Here is an 18,843-nt window from a genome sequence, read left to right as displayed (position 1 = left end):
GTAGCGAATACTGTTTTTCTTCACGGGGATTTGAAAGCCAGGCCTTACCGTGTAGAAGACTTTCGGGACACGTTGGTTCATCTCGGAGTGCTTCCTGAAGTGATAGCTTTGGGGGCGTTCCAGATGAACCATGTTTGGGCCGTCACTTTTAAAAGTGCAGAAGCTACGAAGAAGATGGTAGAAATTGGGGAAGTTCTGGTCAAGGAGAAACGGCGCCTTGTGGTTGACCCCGAAAATCAAGAAGTGCGCATCAAGCTTTACTGGGTGCTACATAATGTTCCGGACGAAGAAGTGCGCTCTGCTCTAGCACCGTTCGGGAAAACAAGCGATATCTACAAGGAGCGCTGGAGAGTGCACGGAATAGCTGACAAAGGCTCGTCTACGCGCACGGTTCGTCTAAAGCTCAAGCCTGGTGTAACTCTAGAAGATTTACCCCATCAGTTGCGGGTTGCAGGAATCATGGCTCTACTCGTTGCGCCGGGACGCCCACCGCTATGCTTGAGGTGCCATGCCACAGGCCATATCAGGCGCGACTGCCGGGTACCGCGTTGTGCCAAATGTCGGCGATATGGCCACGATGAAAGCGTCTGCGTGCGAACCTACGCAAACGTGGCCGGAGTCAAAGCAAGCGATGAACTGTCGACGGAACATCTAATGGACGAGGCAGACGCGGCCGAAACTACCCCCGAGGCAGACAGCTCGCGAACTATTGGTGCAGCAAACGTGTCACATGCGAAGCAAAAGGCTGCAGTCATTATTGCGGAAGACACAACCATCGCTTCAACAGAGGCTGTAGAGACACTGGCGATGGGCGCTCCAACGAGCCAACACATTGCACCTGGCGCGAGTGTCAAGCAAAGCCCTGAGACTACAGACGTCATTATGGCAAGTACCAGCAGCTTTGCACCAAAACGACTCCATGAGGATGGCAAAGAAGGGCACAAGACCGACCAGAATGCAACGGATGAACCGCCTGTGAAAACGACACCCCATCGAAGGACTACATTTAAACCCGCACCGAAAATACCGCTCGAGCCAAGGCCCGAGCGGAAACCGCCGACCCCGCCGGCGACGTGACAAGGTGTCGAGCCTTCTTTTTTTCCAACCGGACACTATCAGCGGAAGGGACCGGAAAGACAGTGTGTTGACGTCGTCACGGCGAGGTCTAAATTCTAATCAAAATGGCTGGAACGACTGGGATTTTCTATAAAAATGTGAGTGTTTTGCCGTCTTGTGATAAGCAAGGGATACTATGCCGTTTGTGTTTATTAAAAAAATGGCGGTTACTCTCCAAACGCCTCTTTATGTAGGCACTCTTAACGTGCGGGGCCTGTCGACACGGAGAAAGCAATACCAACTGAGTCGACTTTTTATGGAAAATGACTTGGACGTAATTGCCATACAGGAAACGAAGATCGAAAGTCAGGAAGGAACAAACCGCACGGTTGAACCTTTTAGGGCGTACTACAATGTATGCGTTGCGCATGCAGTAGGTACAGCCGGTGGTTGTGCGCTGTTCCTGAAGCACACCACAGGCATATCTGTTCATAGTGTGTACGCGTGTGACACTGGACGACTTATTGTATGTGACATAACGTTGCAAGCCCAGAAGTTCCGAATAGTTTGTTTACATGCCCCAAATGCAGCAAGTGAGCGCCGATTGTTTTTCGAAAGTGTTGAACATTATCTGAATTGTGACAGGGCAATTATAATGATGGGGGACTTTAATTGCGTATCCAGAGTAGAAGACAGGACAAGAGATGCACCGATACGAGATGCGAGTGTGTCAGTACTAATTGCGCTGACTGAAGGTCACCTGTTAGAAGATGTAGGATGCTACCTGCCAAATGGCACATTGCCTCGGTTTACCCACTACCAGGGGGACAGCCACGCTAGATTAGATCGTATTTATGTTTCGGCAGATTTGGCACCCGTCTGCAATAAGTATGACATTAAAAACGTTTTCTTTAGCGACCATAGTTTGGTTGTGTGTGCGCTAGGTCCGAGGAAACCGGCGAAATTTAACTGGCAGCTGTGTAAACGCAACGTTAAACTCCTCAATGAGGTATATATGAAGGAAACAAAAGGAAAAATTGGAGACCTACTGGCAAATGAATCGGAGTGTTATGCGGAGGCATGGGAACATTTTAAGGAAAACGCAAAAATCTCAGCCATCGAAAGAGCCGGGGCATTGCGGAGGAAGCAAAACAAAGAAGAAACTGAGCTCCAAAGCCAGCTTGATTTTTATTTGAATGCAGAAGCTACAGCCCCGGGTAACTTTGCCAGAGAAATAAAAGAAATTAAAAACAAACTAGAAATTATTATTACAGAAAAGTACAGGGGCGCAGTTGTACGAGCGCGTGCGGAAAAAATGTATATGGGTGAAATCCCGACCAAACGCGCTCTATCAGATGAAAAAAGCTATGCTTTGCGCAACTAAATAAAAGCGATAATGTACAGAGATGAAGTTGTGCAAGACGAGGAACTGATACGTCGCGCATTTTTGATTATTATCGGGATTTAGTAGGCCACGAACCACAGATTGTGGAAGGTTTTCAAAACGATTTCTTGAGACGCATGCCAAAACGTGAAGCAGAAGTTAAACCGAATCTCGAAGCACCAATCAGCGTTGCAGAAATTGAGGGGGCAATCGATGAATTGAGTGCAGGGAAATCGCCAGGCCCTGATGGTTTTGGCTCAGAATTCTACAAGGCTTTTAAAACGGAGATAGCAGTTGTCCTGCATAACGTAATAAAGGAGGCATACAGAACAAAGAAGTTGCCTCCTTCTTTCAGGCAGAGCCATGTTGTACTTTTTCCAAAAACAGAGGATCCAGCTGCCTTGCTATCTGTACGAGCGTATCGACCGATAACCCTAACGAACACGGACTACAAGATCTTCGCGAAAGTTTTGGGTAGGAGACTGCAAAGTGTTATAACCAGGCTTGTGGGGCCGCATCAGACTTGCGGCATAGAGAAAGGAATACAATAAGAGGGGACACTCCCATAGAGCCCAGCGGCCGAATTGACTGTCGCGCACCAAGCCGTCGATGTTAAAACCTGAAGCACACTTCCGGTTTCGGTTTTGTGCGCGCGCGTTTTGAATTCTAGCTGGTGCGCGTCACGCCGGCTCCATTCTTTTTTTTTTTTGCTTTTGCAGCAAATATTTATTTACATATTTATTTTTTATTTATTAAATATTTATGTGCAAATTATTTTATTAAGTAAAATTGATCGCGAACGATCTTCACAAGCCTCCATTGAATATGTGCCACGTGCAATTTCATAAAGACGCAAGACACCTTGTGGAATGTGGAAAAATTAACGTTTATTTTATTCTTTGTAAATGCTCGTCGCGGGCTTTTTGTGCATTCATCCAGCGTTGTGGCGCCAGGTAAGCAGCAGTAGTTTCCACAGGAAGCTCCACCAGACGACGTGAGCTGAAAAAAATTACAAGCGTTACTTTGGTATTAACATCTAAGAATAATGCCTGTAGAGGCGAAGCGTGCGAAAGTGGTGAGTGGGTGGCATTACAAACAAAAGCAGTTCGTATTTACACACACGGCGTAGAAAATACCCGACTCATCCCAAGCAATACCGTACATACCACAAACACATTCTAATTCCAAACATTCCCCTCTTCCCAATACTTATTTCCTGCACTTTAATGGCACGAATGCGCGGGCAACGGCGTGTTTCGCGAACTTGGCTACAACCGACGCGATAGTACGCTACGAATACACAGAGGTGGCCACTACACAGGCTCTCAACCAGAGCATGCTGGACGCTCGCAGAATTCCTTCTACTCGCACTCAAGACAAAATGCGTGGGTGCCGTTCAGAAGACAGAATTTCGAGTTACTAGTTCCTGGCGTTTGAGCTCCTTGGCTTATCACTTCTGCGTTCTGAAAGGCGCAAGCAACGCACTCCCATGTTATCACTCTTGACGATTGCTCGTCGCGTTTTCGACAAGCGTGGGTACCGAAAGAAGGCTTAAATTGTTGCGGGGACATAAAAATTGCGACAAATTTGTCGGAGTAAGATTCAGTACGCGCCAAACTAACTGTCACCACGACCGAGCTGCTTTTCGCTGCGTCACAACAGGCGCGGCGAGCGGGCCTCATAACATAAAAGTGTCGAAAATAATTTTCAACAATGTTTAGCGTCAGAGAAAGAACAGCGCCATGAACTTGTCAGTGCATTAAAGCGCGAAACCGCGCACCACGGCCGAGCTGCTTTTCGCTGCGTCACAACAGGCGCGGCGAGCGGGCCTCATAACATAAAAGTGTCGAAAATAATTTTCAACAATGTTTAGCGTCAGAGAAAGAACAGCGCCATGAACTTGTCAGTGCATTAAAGCGCGAAACCGCGCACCACGGCCGAGCTGATTTTCGCTAACCGAGTCACGGCGCCAGGCGCACTCACTGTGCTCGAAAGGTGGCCCAAAAAGTAATGAAATTAGTTTCAATAATGTTGGCAGTCAGAGAAAGCGCCAAAACTTCTCGCAGTAAAATTCAGTACACGCGAAACTGCGTCACAGCACCCTGTGCGACTAGCGTGCCCAAAAACTACCGAAATTAGTTAAAACAATATTGGGGCTCACAGGAAGCGTCGCATACATCTCCCAGTGCGATTCTTTAATTAAAATTAACTGCTCCACGACGTACACGCTGTTTTTCGTTAAGTGCGTCACAAGTCTAGCCTAGTTGCCGGGCAGTAAGCCTAATTGCTTGAAGTGCGTCGCAGACTGTCGAACAAAGTTTCTCACCTTGCCGTGGTCCAATAGTGCAGTGCTGCCTTGTCGAAGTTCCGAATGAACGCAATAATTCGCCGGGAGGCCACCAAACCAGGCTAAATCCCAAAATAGAAAAACAGTCAGACGGGTCACCAAACAGGCCAACGCTCAGATGCGCGGCCGGTCGCTCTCGCTTCGGCGGTGAGTCTGACGAATGACGTAAACATTTGGCTCGTCATTCGCCAGTTCGCCTGTCGCTAGGCAACGAAAGTAAGCCGCAAAGTTTAACTTAATTTACACGCAGATATTTTTAATTTTCTGGGAAAGAATAAAAAAATAAAACAATTTCTGTTAATCTCATTTCACATTCTTCTTTTTCTCGATGCTCGCGACCCCAATTCGTCGATGTTAAAAACATAGCGTGACGTGTTTCCTATTTCCAATTTTCGCCGAGTGTCCGCTCTTGTTCAATCCCTTTCTCTATGCTTGCGGCATAAAAGGAAGGTCCATTGTAACAAACATACACGTGGCTAGAACCGTCCTGGAGTGCTGTGATGCGTACTGCGGGAAGGTCGTCATGGTACAACTGGATTTAGAGAAGGCATTCGACAGAGTTGTGCATAAAGTCCTTTTCAACATTCTAGAACACATCAATGTCGGGAAGGTCCTATCAGAAGGTATAGAAATGTGTTACGCAGACATTTCTAGCAGGATTAAAATTAATAAATCATTAACTGCCAGTTTCAAGATAAAGTCCTCTGTTAGGCAAGGATGCCCTTTGTCTCCTTTATTGTTCGCGCTGTACCTGGAGCCGTTTTGTTTGAAAATCATGTCATCGAGTGCAATAAAAGGTTTTAGGTTGAGCACAAGCGAGGTTAAGCTACTTACGTACGCTGACGATATTGCAGTTTTCTGTTCTGACCAAGAAAGTGTCAGGAATGCCATCAGTGTGGCGAAGAGTTTTGTAAAGTGACCGGAAGCGTTATCAACTGGAGCAAATCTTTGGGCTTTTGGCATGGGGATTGGGACGATACCCCGGACGTCTTTGAAAGCATGCAGTGGACGGTTTCGCCAACGAAATACCTCGGGGTGCCTTTAAATCACTACAAAGACACTAGTGATTATTGGAGAAATGAAGCGGAACAAATAAAAGAAAAATCGACCAAATTTGGAGGGAGAGACTTATCTATATTTGCAAGGTCAACAGTATGTAACCTTTTTCTTGTAGCCAAGATTTGGTACGTTCTGCAAGTACTGTGTGCGACGAGAGCAAGCATTCAAAGACTCCACAGAGTGCAAGCAGTGTATGTATGGGGATCAACTTGGGAACGTACAAGCCGTACAAATTTATTCCGGTCAGTGAAAGGTGGCGGACTGGGCTTGGCGCATTTGTTTCTAAAACAGGTAGTGTCCAGATTTCTCTTTATGCGAGAGCAAAGCAATGCCTTCCTGCGTACTGTCATTCAAATGCGATTGTGTGACGTTATGCCAGCGTTTATTGTGTCGTCTGATCGGGTTGATGGGCCGAAAGTACGAGGCTTCCTGCGAGAAGTCGTCTGGTCTTACGAGTTCCTCGCAGCACGGTTCTCATTACAGTATCTAAGCAATGTCACACGAAAGAAACTGTACAAAGATGTTGTTGATGCATGTATGCCAGAACCACTGTATCGCACCATGTTGTCAACAGGAGCAGGGAAAGACGTACTGAAAAGGGTGAAGCGGATGCCAGTACGGTCCACGGTGAAAACGTTCTTCTTTTACTTGCAAACCGGAACTCTGCCCGTTAAACCGTGGTTAGAGCAGAAGGGTATCTTCGTGCCTTGGACGATAAACTGCTTATTGTGCAAGCAACCAGAAACTATCGACCATATTTTTCTTGATTGCATAGATGCCACCTTCTTATGGGACATACTGCAACGTACTTTAAAAAAAGAGTTACCGATTACCCCATATGGCATCCGCTTCCTCCCAACCGATAATGATGAAGGGGTGCCGCATGACATGTTTATGGCTTTATGCCTTCACAGCATCTGGAAAACGAGAATGGCAGTGTATCATGCAGATATGAACGCCCAGCCAGCCAGAGAGTACTTCAAAGAAAGTATTGCGTTTATTCGTGAGATGTATAAAGCGCAGATTGATCCACCAGCATGGATACCTGTATTAGATGCTCTTGTAAACCTGAAGCGGTTTTAAATACCCACGCTTACCCAAAGCGGGCAAGCGTTTTTAATTACCTTATGTAGTGTGGATTTGTGATTGTATTGCTTTGTTTCATTCCTGAGAAAGGTAAAAAATAAAAAAGTGCTTGTGGTGTGGTGGTTATCACATCCGCCTAACACGCGGAAGGTCCCAGGTTCGATCCCTGGCAGGCACACACTTTTTGCTTCGCACGTGTTGAAGGCGACGCTTTTGTTTAACACTTTTTTTGTGGCGACCGACAGAACGTGCCGTCAGGATCTCGAGAATAAAGATACCGAAGAATTATGAAGACGCTAGTGAAACATGCGAAACTGCCTAATGTCCTGAGCTTTGCACCGCAGAGTAGCATATTCTAACGGTCCTCGAGTGGCCTCACCAGCGAAAAAAGTTACTGTAGGGCACATGACGTGGACTCATCCGCGTAAACGGCCGCAGTAACAGGTTTGGGGCTGCATGTATGTGTTGCAGATTAATCCTTGCTCGTCGTTGTGCTTGTGGTGTAGTGGTTATCACATCCGCCTAACACGCGGAAGGTCCCAGGTTCGATCCCTGGCAGGCACACACTTTTTGCTTCAAGCACGTGTTGAAGGCGACGCTTTTGTTTAACACTTTTTTGTGGCGACCGACAGAACGTGCCGTCAGGATCTCGAGAATAAAGATACCGAAGAATTATGAAGACGCTAGTGATACATGCGAAACTGCCTAATGTCCTGAGCTGTGCACCGCAGAGTAGCATATTCTAACGGTCCTCGAGTGGCCTCACCAGCGAAAAAAGTTACTGTAGGGCACATGACGTGGACTCATCCGCGTAAACGGCCGCAGTAACAGGTTTGGGGCTGCATGTATGTGTTGCAAATTAATCCTTGCTCGTCGTTGTGCTTGTGGTGTAGTGGTTATCACATCCGCCTAACACGCGGAAGGTCCCAGGTTCGATCCCTGGCAGGCACACACTTTTTGCTTCAAGCACGTGTTGAAGGCGACGCTTTTGTTTAACACTTTTTTGTGGCGACCGACAGAACGTGCCGTCAGGATCTCGAGAATAAAGATACCGAAGAATTATGAAGACGCTAGTGAAACATGCGAAACTGCCTAATGTCCTGAGCTTTGCACCGCAGAGTAGCATATTCTAACGGTCCTCGAGTGGCCTCACCAGCGAAAAAAGTTACTGTAGGGCACATGACGTGGACTCATCCGCGTAAACGGCCGCAGTAACAGGTTTGGGGCTGCATGTATGTGTTGCAAATTAATCCTTGCTCGTCGTTGTGCTTGTGGTGTAGTGGTTTTCACATCCGCCTAACACGCGGAAGGTCCCAGGTTCGATCCCTGGCAGGCACACACTTTTTGCTTCGCACGTGTTGAAGGCGACGCTTTTGTTTAACACTTTTTTTGTGGCGACCGACAGAACGTGCCGTCAGGATCTCGAGAATAAAGATACCGAAGAATTATGAAGACGCTAGTGAAACATGCGAAACTGCCTAATGTCCTGAGCTTTGCACCGCAGAGTAGCATATTCTAACGGTCCTCGAGTGGCCTCACCAGCGAAAAAAGTTACTGTAGGGCACATGACGTGGACTCATCCGCGTAAACGGCCGCAGTAACAGGTTTGGGGCTGCATGTATGTGTTGCAAATTAATCCTTGCTCGTCGTTGTGCTTGTGGTGTAGTGGTTATCACATCCGCCTAACACGCGGAAGGTCCCAGGTTCGATCCCTGGCAGGCACACACTTTTTGCTTCAAGCACGTGTTGAAGGCGACGCTTTTGTTTAACACTTTTTTGTGGCGACCGACAGAACGTGCCGTCAGGATCTCGAGAATAAAGATACCGAAGAATTATGAAGACGCTAGTGATACATGCGAAACTGCCTAATGTCCTGAGCTGTGCACCGCAGAGTAGCATATTCTAACGGTCCTCGAGTGGCCTCACCAGCGAAAAAAGTTACTGTAGGGCACATGACGTGGACTCATCCGCGTAAACGGCCGCAGTAACAGGTTTGGGGCTGCATGTATGTGTTGCAAATTAATCCTTGCTCGTCGTTGTGCTTGTGGTGTAGTGGTTATCACATCCGCCTAACACGCCGAAGGTCCCAGGTTCGATCCCTGGCAGGCACACACTTTTTGCTTCGCACGTGTTGAAGGCGACGCTTTTGTTTAACACTTTTTTTGTGGCGACCGACAGAACGTGCCGTCAGGATCTCGAGAATAAAGATACCGAAGAATTATGAAGACGCTAGTGAAACATGCGAAACTGCCTAATGTCCTGAGCTTTGCACCGCAGAGTAGCATATTCTAACGGTCCTCGAGTGGCCTCACCAGCGAAAAAAGTTACTGTAGGGCACATGACGTGGACTCATCCGCGTAAACGGCCGCAGTAACAGGTTTGGGGCTGCATGTATGTGTTGCAAATTAATCCTTGCTCGTCGTTGTGCTTGTGGTGTAGTGGTTATCACATCCGCCTAACACGCGGAAGGTCCCAGGTTCGATCCCTGGCAGGCACACACTTTTTGCTTCAAGCACGTGTTGAAGGCGACGCTTTTGTTTAACACTTTTTTGTGGCGACCGACAGAACGTGCCGTCAGGATCTCGAGAATAAAGATACCGAAGAATTATGAAGACGCTAGTGATACATGCGAAACTGCCTAATGTCCTGAGCTGTGCACCGCAGAGTAGCATATTCTAACGGCCCTCGAGTGGCCTCACCCGCGAAAAAAGTTACTGTAGGGCACGTGGCGTGGCCTCATCCGCGTAAACGGCCGCAGTAACAGGTTTGGGGCTGCATGAATGTGTTGCAAATTAATCCTTGCTCGTCATTGTGCTTGTGGTGTATGAAGAAGAACGCTATCGTGGCGCGCTTGTGCGCGCGAGAGCTGAACGTCTAGCCGTGGCGGAGACGCCCACAAAACGGGCGCTAGGGATGGAAAAAGCGCACGCAAGAAGGAACCATGTCACTGAGGTACAATGGGCGGGTCGCATCGCAACAGATAATAGAGAAATCGGGCAAGCTTTCTTTGAGTATTGCCAGGCATTGTTCGATTTGCGTAATGTCGACCTGGACCGGTTTAAAGAATCGTATCTGCGGGCGATGCCACGACTAGACGAGGAACAAAAAGCAAGACTGGACATGGCCATTAGCGAGCAGGAAGTAGAGCGTGCAATAGATAATTTAAACCCTGGTAAATCGCCTGGGCCTGATGGCTTGAGTGCAGCGTTCTACAAAACTTTCAAGCAACAACTAGCTCCATTGCTGACTGCGGTATTCAATGAGGCATATGAAATAAATGTTTTACCTGTGTCGTTTGGAACGTCACACACTGTACTTATTCCGAAAACCGACAAAGCAGATAAACTTAAGCAGATATCGTCATACAGACCTATCGCTCTGACAAACGTAGACTACAAAATCTACATGAAGGTTCTTGCCAGCAGATTACAGAGTGTTATAGGCGAAATAGTTGGCCCTCATCAAACGTGTGGGATCAAAGGCCGTTCTATCGTATACAACATTCACAAGGCGAGGTGTGCACTCGAATGCTGTGACGCCACATATGCACGTGTCGCACTGCTACAATTAGATTTGGAAAAGGCATTTGATTGTGTGCCACATTGTATTTTGTTTTGCATCCTGAACTACATCAATATAGGTTCGGTCATCCGGGAGGGAGTGAGCTTGGCGTACCGAAACTGCACTACTAGGCTACTTGTTAATAAGGTGCTGGGGGCCCCCATAAACGTACGACGGTCGGTGCGCCAAGGTTGCCCCCTCAGCCCTCTGTTGTTTGATATATATATTGAGGCACTGTGTCTAAACATAATACAAAGTGATGAAATTCATGAATTTAGACTACAAGCAACTGAAGTGAAATTGCTTGCGTATGCAGCCGATGTTGCAGTTCTTTGCAGTGACAAGGAAAGTGTTAGTAAAACAGTTGAAAGGGTGCAGTGCTTCAGTGAGCTAACCGGAAGTCGGGTGAATTGGGAGAAGTGCCTGGGATTTTGGCACGGAGAATGGCCTTCAACCCCAGTCACTTTTGCCAACGTGGCTTGGGTAACAACGCCTCCGAAGTACTTGGGGGTGCCGCTGCAATTTTATAAAGACACTGATCCGTACTGGCGAGCGCAGCTGCAAGAGACGCGAGAAAAAGCGGACAAATGGACAAGCGCTCATTTATCTGTCTTCGCAAGAGCTACGGTGTGCAATCTTTTTTTTATTAGTAAGTTGTGGTATGCAATGCAAGTGCTACATTGTTCCCGAGTAAACGTGCAGAAGCTGCACCGTGTATTTGCTGTCTTTGTTTGGGCGTCCACATGGGAGAGGTGCAGCCGCACGAACTTGTTTCGGCAGGTGAAGGCCGGTGGTTAAGGACTGGGACATTTGTTTTTGCGACAGATCGTAAACAGGTTTTTATTTTTCCGTGATGTTAGAGACCCATTCCTGCGCACCGTGTGTCAACAAAGACTCGGGGAAGTTTAGTTTTGCCTGAGTATGTTGTTAAAACGCAATGTACTTCAAGACGTGTTTGTGGTTTCTTTAGAGAAATTGTTCAAAGTGTCAAATTTCTATGAGTACGTTTTTCGATGCAGTATTTGAGTAGTGTTAAAAGGAAAACATTGTATAGGGATGTTTGTGACGCGCTGTTTCCAGTGCCCTTGTACAGGACCATACACTCTGGAGGCCCAGGTGGCAATGTTTTAAAAAGAGTTAAAAAAATGCAGGTGCCGCCGGGAGCCAAATCTTTCTTTTTCAAGTTACACACTGGAACTTTAACTGTTAAGTCCTTTCTAGAGGAAAGGGGGTTTATTTCTACCGTGGGGTTCCCACTGCCTTATATGCAAGCAGCTTGAGACAGTAGACTACGTTTTTCTTCATTGCTGGCCAGAGCTATTTTTCTGGGACGTGCTCCAAAGAACCAATAAAAAATAATTACCGCTAGACTCTCACGGGATCCGATACCTGCCTACCGATAATGAGGATGGCATCCCTTTGACCAGATTATGCTGATGGGCCTCCACAGTAAATGGCGCTCCCGAATGGCTGGCTATTTTTGTGATCCGGACGCGCGACCAACACGTATGTATTTTCGCGAAGGCGTACACAGATTCCTGGAGAATTTGAAAGCGCAAACAGATATGAAAGCGCCTTTGGTAGAGCTCCGGGAATTTTAAAGATGACAGCGCCAGGCCTCAGTGGCAGTTAGGCCACTTGTGCCTTCTGGCGCACTATATATTTTGTGTACTTTTGTCGTATACTGTGTCGAAGACCGGCAATAAAAAAAAAAGTGCTTGTGGTGTAGTGGTTATCACATCCGCCTAACACGCGGAAGGTCCCAGGTTCGATCCCTGGCAGGCACAAATTTTTGCCTCGAGCACGTATTGAAGGCGACGCTTTTATTTAACGCTTTTTTTGTGGCGACCGACAGAACGTGCCGTCGGGATCTCGACAACAAAGATATCGAAGAATTATGAAAACGCTAGCGATACATCCGAAACTGCCTAGTGTCCTGAGCTGTGCACCGCAGAGTAGCACGTTCTAGCGGCCCTCGAGTGGCCTCACCCGCGAAAAAACTGACTGTAGGGCACGTGACGTGGCCTCATCCGCGTAAACGGTCGCAGTAACAGGTTTGGGGCTGCATGCATGTGTTACAAATTAATCCTTGCTCGTCGTTGTGACGAAGGCAACTAGGGAACGTGCCGAAATAGGCTGCACGCAAGAGTCACTGCCCTTAAGTCAAGCAAGTGAAGAGGAATACATGAGCGACAGCACCGAGATCACTACGGCCGAATATCAAGCAGACGCTACAGGGGCGACCGTGGGACGCGGGAAGCGTCCCAGAACAGGCATTCCGAAGTTGACGGAGGACAGCACCGAACGCAAGGTTAAACGCCTGGAGCGTGAGTGGCACCGCGTTGCTGGCGCCAAGGGTAAAAAATATGTCCCATAAGTCCGGTCGGCGTCATCGTCGCCGGTTCGGGGTCAGGGACGCGATAAGTAATAAATACCCTGGTATTCCCACTGCAAGGTAGAGCCACGGTTAACGTTGTACTGGTGGTTCGCGCTTACAATCACCATGATTAGTATACCTGCACCATTACGCGTCGGTACGCTCAATGTACGGGGTCTAGGGGCTAGTCGCAAGCAATATCAAGTCAAACGCATAATGCAAGAAAGAAACCTAGATTTGCTTACGGTCCAGGAGACGAAGGTTAGCAGAGAGGAGGCGACCGAAGGCTTGGTAGCAAAATTTTCTTTGAGGTACAATGTATGCGTGAGCCATGCGGTAGGAACATCAGCCGGGTGTATGTTGTTTGCTAAAAATTCAATTGGCATTTTCGTTGAAACGGTTACAAGTTGCTTGCAAAAAAGCTTTGTTTTGTGCGATCTTTCTTACGGGGAAGCGAAATTTAGATTTATTTGTGTCTATGCACCTACAAAGCCGCATGAAAGATTTTTGTTCTTTCGCGAATTGAGTATTTATTTTGATTGTGAGAGGTGTTTGATTGTGTTGGGTGACTACAATTGTGTCCTTAATCAGGAAGACCGTTCAACCACTGCTAGTGTAAATGAAGAAAGTGCTGCGTATCTTAAAGAATGCGTGAGCAAATTCTCTTTAAATGATGAGGCACAGTTCGCAAGAGGTGCAAGTCGCCAGCATTTCATACACTTTCAAGGCACCAGCCATGCACGACTAGATCGAGTGTATGTGTGTTCGGAGATTGCGCCTTTGTGTCAGAACTACGATGTTGATGCTGTTTCTTTCAGTGATCATTGTTTAGTGACCTTCGAGATCGGCCAAAAGCAAAAAAGGAAGCTTGAATGGGAAAGATAGAAATTGAATGCCAAGCTTATCAAGGATGACGTGTTCATAGATGAAACAAAAAAAGAAATACATCATTTTTTTAATGACACACTACGCAGTGCCGCAGAGAAATGGGAGTTACTTAAACAAAGGATAAAATTGAACGCAATAGAAAGAGTTGGGCATATGAAGTATCAGGCTCAAAAACATGAACAGATGCTGAGGCAGGAGCTCGAAGACTTGGTGCGAATCAAAACAGCTAATCCGGGTTTGGTGACGCAAGAACTGCAAGTCATTAAAAGAAAACTAGAAAGCTTAGAGGAGGATAAATACAGAGGTGCAATTATACGAGCACGAGCCGAAAAATATCTCGCGGGGGAAGTAACTACAAAGCGAGCTTTGTCAGATGAAAAGGCGTACGCTCGAGGAAATGAAATATTGGAAATAGAATATAATGGTAGGATATTCAGAGAACAGAAAGTTATCATGACGGCATTTGAAAGTTACTATAGAGATTTGTTTGCTTCTCGTGAGCCAAAGGCGCCGGTCTACGAGGATGACTTTCTGGCAGAAATGCCGACGTTAGGCAAAGAGGAAACGAATTTATTAGAAATGAATATTAGTATGGAAGAGATTGAGAGGGCTATTGAGGAACTGAGCTCGGGCAAATCTCCTGGTCCGGATGGGATTACCGCGGCATTTTACAAGGCGTTCAAGACGGACATGGCAGCAGCATTGCATCAAGTATTTTCAGAGGCACTCGAGCGGGGGACTTTACCACCATCGTTCAATCGTGCGCACACAGTACTAATCCCAAAAGGCAAAGAAAAAAATATGCTACGTAAAGTAACGGGATACAGGCCAATTACGTTGACTAATGTTGACTACAAGGTTTTCATGAAAGTTCTTACAGCAAGGCTGCAGGGAGTTATACGGAAGTTAGTTGGGCCGCATCAGACATGCGGCATCAGAGGTAGGAAAATATTTACAAATATTCTTACAGCTAGAAGCATTTTAGAATATTGCGATAGCGCTCTCCTCAAGGTAGCGATGCTGCAAATAGATCTAGCTAAGGCTTTTGATATGGTACCACATAGTGTCCTCTTGTTATTAATTAATTATGTAGGGCTTGGTTCCGTCATGTGTAAAGGCATCAAAATGGCATATCAAAGCTCATGTACCAATTTAATTGTTAATGGTGAACTATCACAACGCATACAAGTACTCTCTTCCGTTCGACAGGGTTGTCCGTTAAGTCCTTTACTTTTTGCTTTATTTTTGGAGCCATTTTGTAGAAAAATAGTTAATAGAACAGAAATCAGGGGGTTTAAGATACAGTCCTGTGAAGTACCTGTTCTAGCTTATGCCGATGACGTTGCCCTATTTGCTGCAGATAGGGAGAGTGTTAGCTCATTATTAAGAATTACTGAAAGGTTTTGCGAGAAAAGCGGCAGTGAAATCAATAAGCAAAAGAGTATTGGTCTCTGGCATGGCCATTGGAATGCCACGCCCGGTGTTTTTGAAAATATTCGGTGGCTCACGACACCTAGCACTTACCTGGGGTTACCTTTGGATGGGCATCGTGAGAACGAGCCACTTTGGCTCGAAAAAACGGATGAAATGCGTGCGATGGCCAAAGCATGGGGTGGCCGTGAGTTGTCGATTTTTGCACGTGCCACTATTTGTAACGTTTTTCTCGTTGCGAAAATTATGTATCTTCTGCAGGCACTGTATTGTACACGTAAGCATATTCAAAAATTTCACCGAATATTTGCCACGTTTATCTGGTGTTCTACGTGGGAGCGAACATGAAGGACAAATTTGTTTCGTCGAGTAAAGAAAGGTGGTCTGTCGGTGTGCCACTTGTTTCTTCAGCAAGTTGTATCACGTTTCATATTGGTAGGGATGAAAGAGACCCGTTTCTGTGCTGTTTTTTTCAAACCATGTTAACAGTTTCTATGCCTGATTTTTTTGTTTCTTCAGCCGTTGGCCCTCACTACACAATTTCAAGGTTCTTGCGTGAAGTTGTAACGTCCTATCGTTTCCTTAGGGCGAGATTTTCCCTTGAGTACCTCTCCAATGTAAAAAGAAAGCGTCTTATGAAGGATCTCATTGAAAGTGTGTTCCCTGTTCCATTATATCGGTTAATTTTTCAGCAAGGGCCTGGGCAAGACGTACTTAAAAGGGTTAAAAATATGTGTATACCGGCGAACGTTAAAACATTCTTCTTCAAGCTTCACACGGGAACCTTGCCTGTTAAAACGTGGCTAGAGGAAAGAGGGATTTATGTGCCATGGGGAAGCAGATGCTTTCTGCGCAACAAAGCTGAAACGATTGAACATGTTTTCATCGATTGTATTAATGCCATATTCTTTTGGGATTGTCAGGATTGGGGGCTCAATCCCGTCGTCCGTGGTCCTTTGCCAAGATTGGAGTACGGCATGAATTCGAAGGTAGCTGGCCCATGCCGTCGTCCAACTTATTTACGCTGAGATCGTTGATGAAGTGAAGAACTATTTCTCATCGAGAACGAGGAAAAGGGGTTTATTTACAGAAATTAACTCAGTCTAACATGACTGCTTGAGAAAAAGAGTATCAGTCCAACATGACTGCATGAGAGAAGCGACTCAGTCTAACATGACTGCTCAAGAGGAGTGTCTCAGCATTCGCACAACCACAGTTTTTATACACTCGATCCGCCGGCCATACGAGGCGGCGACTGTTCGTTTACTCATCACCAACTCGCCGCTGCTCTGCAGATCAGTTTACAGACACAAAGACACACACATTCCGAAGCCTGAACGACGGCGTTGGAGGGGTGCCGTTCCGGAAACTATCGGTGCCGATCGAGGGTCGCTCGTTGTTTTGCGTCATGCCGAAGCGTGAGAAGCCCCAAAATACGTCGTTCCCGCGGCAGCTTGTCCATGCGTGTCAAATCAGCTCCGCGTTGGGGAACTCCGGAATCATTGTTCACACACCGAACTAGTTCCGTCACAATGTCGATGGGGCTCGAGGAAGGAGGCAGTTTTCAGCACAAAGGCCGCTTCTTCGAACGCCTCCTAGCTGCAGCGACGGTGAGGGGGAGATGCGCGTCGTGTCGCCCTGTCGTAACTGTGTGGCAATCTTGTTTTGCAGCTCGCCATTCTTAACAGCGCAAAGGCCGCTTCTTCGAACGCCTTCTAGCTGTAGCGACGGGGAGTGCGGAATGCGCGTCTTGCCCGTGTCGTAATTGGGTGGCAATTTTGTCTTGTAGCTCGCCATTCTTAACAGCGCCTCCATGGCCCGAAATTTCTCGACTGTCTAGCGCTGACAACCGCTAGGCAGGAAGAGAACGGCTGCTGGTCAGGGGGGGATTGATGTCTTGGCTCGCAGCGACCACTTGTGCATTGATGTCACCGCCCCAAAACATCCAACAAGGACAGGCAACTGCAAAATGAACCCCACAACACGGCTCTGCGCCGAGATGACGTGCATTGGCTCTCACTTTAGACTCGCTAGGCTTCAAAAAAAACAACAACAACATAAGTGCAGAAACAAAAAAAAATGCTACATTTCACTATGCCAATTTCTGAAGCAAATTCCTGCTGACAAATTCAGCAATTATTGGAGGGAATTCTGCTAAATGAGAGGGGATTTTCTTCGCCTAAAGAAAAGCTAACACTAGTAACCCTAAAATTTAGGCGGGACCCTCAAACGCAGAATTCAAATTAGCCTGCTCAAACCATCCGCATTGCTATGCAACTTTCCCTTCTTATATCTAACGGAGAAGTTGTACTCTTGGAGAGTGAGGCTCCATCGGAGCAAGCGGCCGTTTTTGTGTGACATTTGATTGAGCCACGTCAGAGGACAGTGGTCGGTCTCGAAGATGAACTTCGCTCCGTACAAGTAACACGACAACTTCTGGGCGGCCCAAACCAAACAAGCGCATTCCTTCTCTGAAGCGCTGTAGGCTCCCTCCCTTCCATTTAGTTTACGGCTGGCATAGAGGATAGGATGCTCCTCGTTATCTTCGCCGACCTGACTAAGTACCACGCCCATACCTCTGTCGCTTGCGTCGCATTGAACTATGAATTCCTTTGTGTAGTCTGGCGCGCGAAGCACAGGGCGAGAAACCAATAGCGTTTTCAAACTTTGGAACACGTTCTCTTTGTCCTTATCCCAGTGTACGTTACTCGGTGCTCCCTTTCGGAGGGCGTCTGTTAATGGACTTGCCAATTGCGAGTAATTCGGAATGTACCGTTGATAGTACCCCACAAGTCCCAAAAATGAACGAAGGTCCGTTTTCGTGCGTGGCTGAGAAAAATCTCCAATCGTCGCTATTTTCAGCTCAGCCGGCCGTCTCATGCCCTGACCGACAACATGGCCCAGATAAGTAACCTGCGAACAACCAAACCTACACTTTTCCGCTTTCATCGTTAAGCCGGCTTCCCTCAACCGTGAGAACACCTGTTTGAGGTGCGATACGTGTTGTTCCCAGCTGTCCGAAAAATGGCCACATCATCAAGATAAGGTAAGGCGAACTCCTGCAAGTCTTTTAGGACAATATCCATTAACTTAGAGAAGCTAAACGGCGCGTTCTTCAGCCCGAAGCTGAGTGCGAGAGGGCGAAAAGTGCCTACAGGCGAGATGAATGCGGCATAGCGGCTGGCACTTTCTGAAAGGGGAACTTGCCAGTACCCCGTACGAGATCTATAGTTGAAATGTATTTAGCAGCGCTAACTCTTTCAATTCGTTCCTCAATGTTGGGTATCGGGTACAGCTGATCCCTAGTGATCGCATTTAACTTCCTGTAGTCAACACACGGACGAGGGTCCTTGTTAGGGGTTTCTACGAATATTAGCGGTGACGTGTAGTCACTCTCGGCGGGCTCAATAACTCCCAACTCTATCATGCGCTGTATCTCTGCCTCCATAATCTCTCTCTGTCTTGGAGACACCCTGTAAGGTTTTGATCTTACTGGTTCGGCAGAGGTCAGCTCGATTTCATGCGTTATCAGTTCGGTTCTACCCGGCCGATCGCTGAATCTGTCGAGATATTCCCCTAACACCCCTTTTAGCTCATCTAGCTGCTCGGGTTTTAGAGCGTGCGAGCTTACCGAGTGTTTTACTACTTCTTCTA

General features: G+C 47.0%; 1 protein-coding gene and 8 non-coding genes across 9 annotated transcripts in view; 8 read left to right on the top strand and 1 right to left on the bottom strand.

The window, feature by feature from the left end:
• LOC135918360 (arylsulfatase B-like) overlaps nt 1-18,843 on the bottom strand; it is a 145,007-nt gene that overhangs the window by 64,829 nt on the left and 61,335 nt on the right. The gene's annotated exons all lie outside the window — the stretch shown is intronic.
• TRNAV-AAC (transfer RNA valine (anticodon AAC)) lies at nt 7,038-7,110 on the top strand. Its single transcript has one exon. It is a non-coding gene; the product is annotated as a tRNA-Val (tRNA).
• TRNAV-AAC (transfer RNA valine (anticodon AAC)) lies at nt 7,424-7,496 on the top strand. Its single transcript has one exon. It is a non-coding gene; the product is annotated as a tRNA-Val (tRNA).
• On the top strand, nt 7,811-7,883 carry TRNAV-AAC (transfer RNA valine (anticodon AAC)). Its single transcript has one exon. It is a non-coding gene; the product is annotated as a tRNA-Val (tRNA).
• On the top strand, nt 8,198-8,270 carry TRNAV-AAC (transfer RNA valine (anticodon AAC)). Its single transcript has one exon. It is a non-coding gene; the product is annotated as a tRNA-Val (tRNA).
• On the top strand, nt 8,584-8,656 carry TRNAV-AAC (transfer RNA valine (anticodon AAC)). Its single transcript has one exon. It is a non-coding gene; the product is annotated as a tRNA-Val (tRNA).
• TRNAV-AAC (transfer RNA valine (anticodon AAC)) lies at nt 8,971-9,043 on the top strand. Its single transcript has one exon. It is a non-coding gene; the product is annotated as a tRNA-Val (tRNA).
• Nucleotides 9,357-9,429, top strand: TRNAV-AAC (transfer RNA valine (anticodon AAC)). The gene has a single exon. It is a non-coding gene; the product is annotated as a tRNA-Val (tRNA).
• On the top strand, nt 12,208-12,280 carry TRNAV-AAC (transfer RNA valine (anticodon AAC)). Its single transcript has one exon. It is a non-coding gene; the product is annotated as a tRNA-Val (tRNA).

Source organism: Dermacentor albipictus, chromosome 1 (genome assembly GCF_038994185.2).
Source record: "Dermacentor albipictus isolate Rhodes 1998 colony chromosome 1, USDA_Dalb.pri_finalv2, whole genome shotgun sequence".
Lineage (NCBI taxonomy): Eukaryota > Metazoa > Arthropoda > Arachnida > Ixodida > Ixodidae > Dermacentor > Dermacentor albipictus.
The sequence above is the reverse complement of the archived record's forward strand: the minus strand, read 5'-3'. Positions and strand labels throughout refer to the sequence as shown.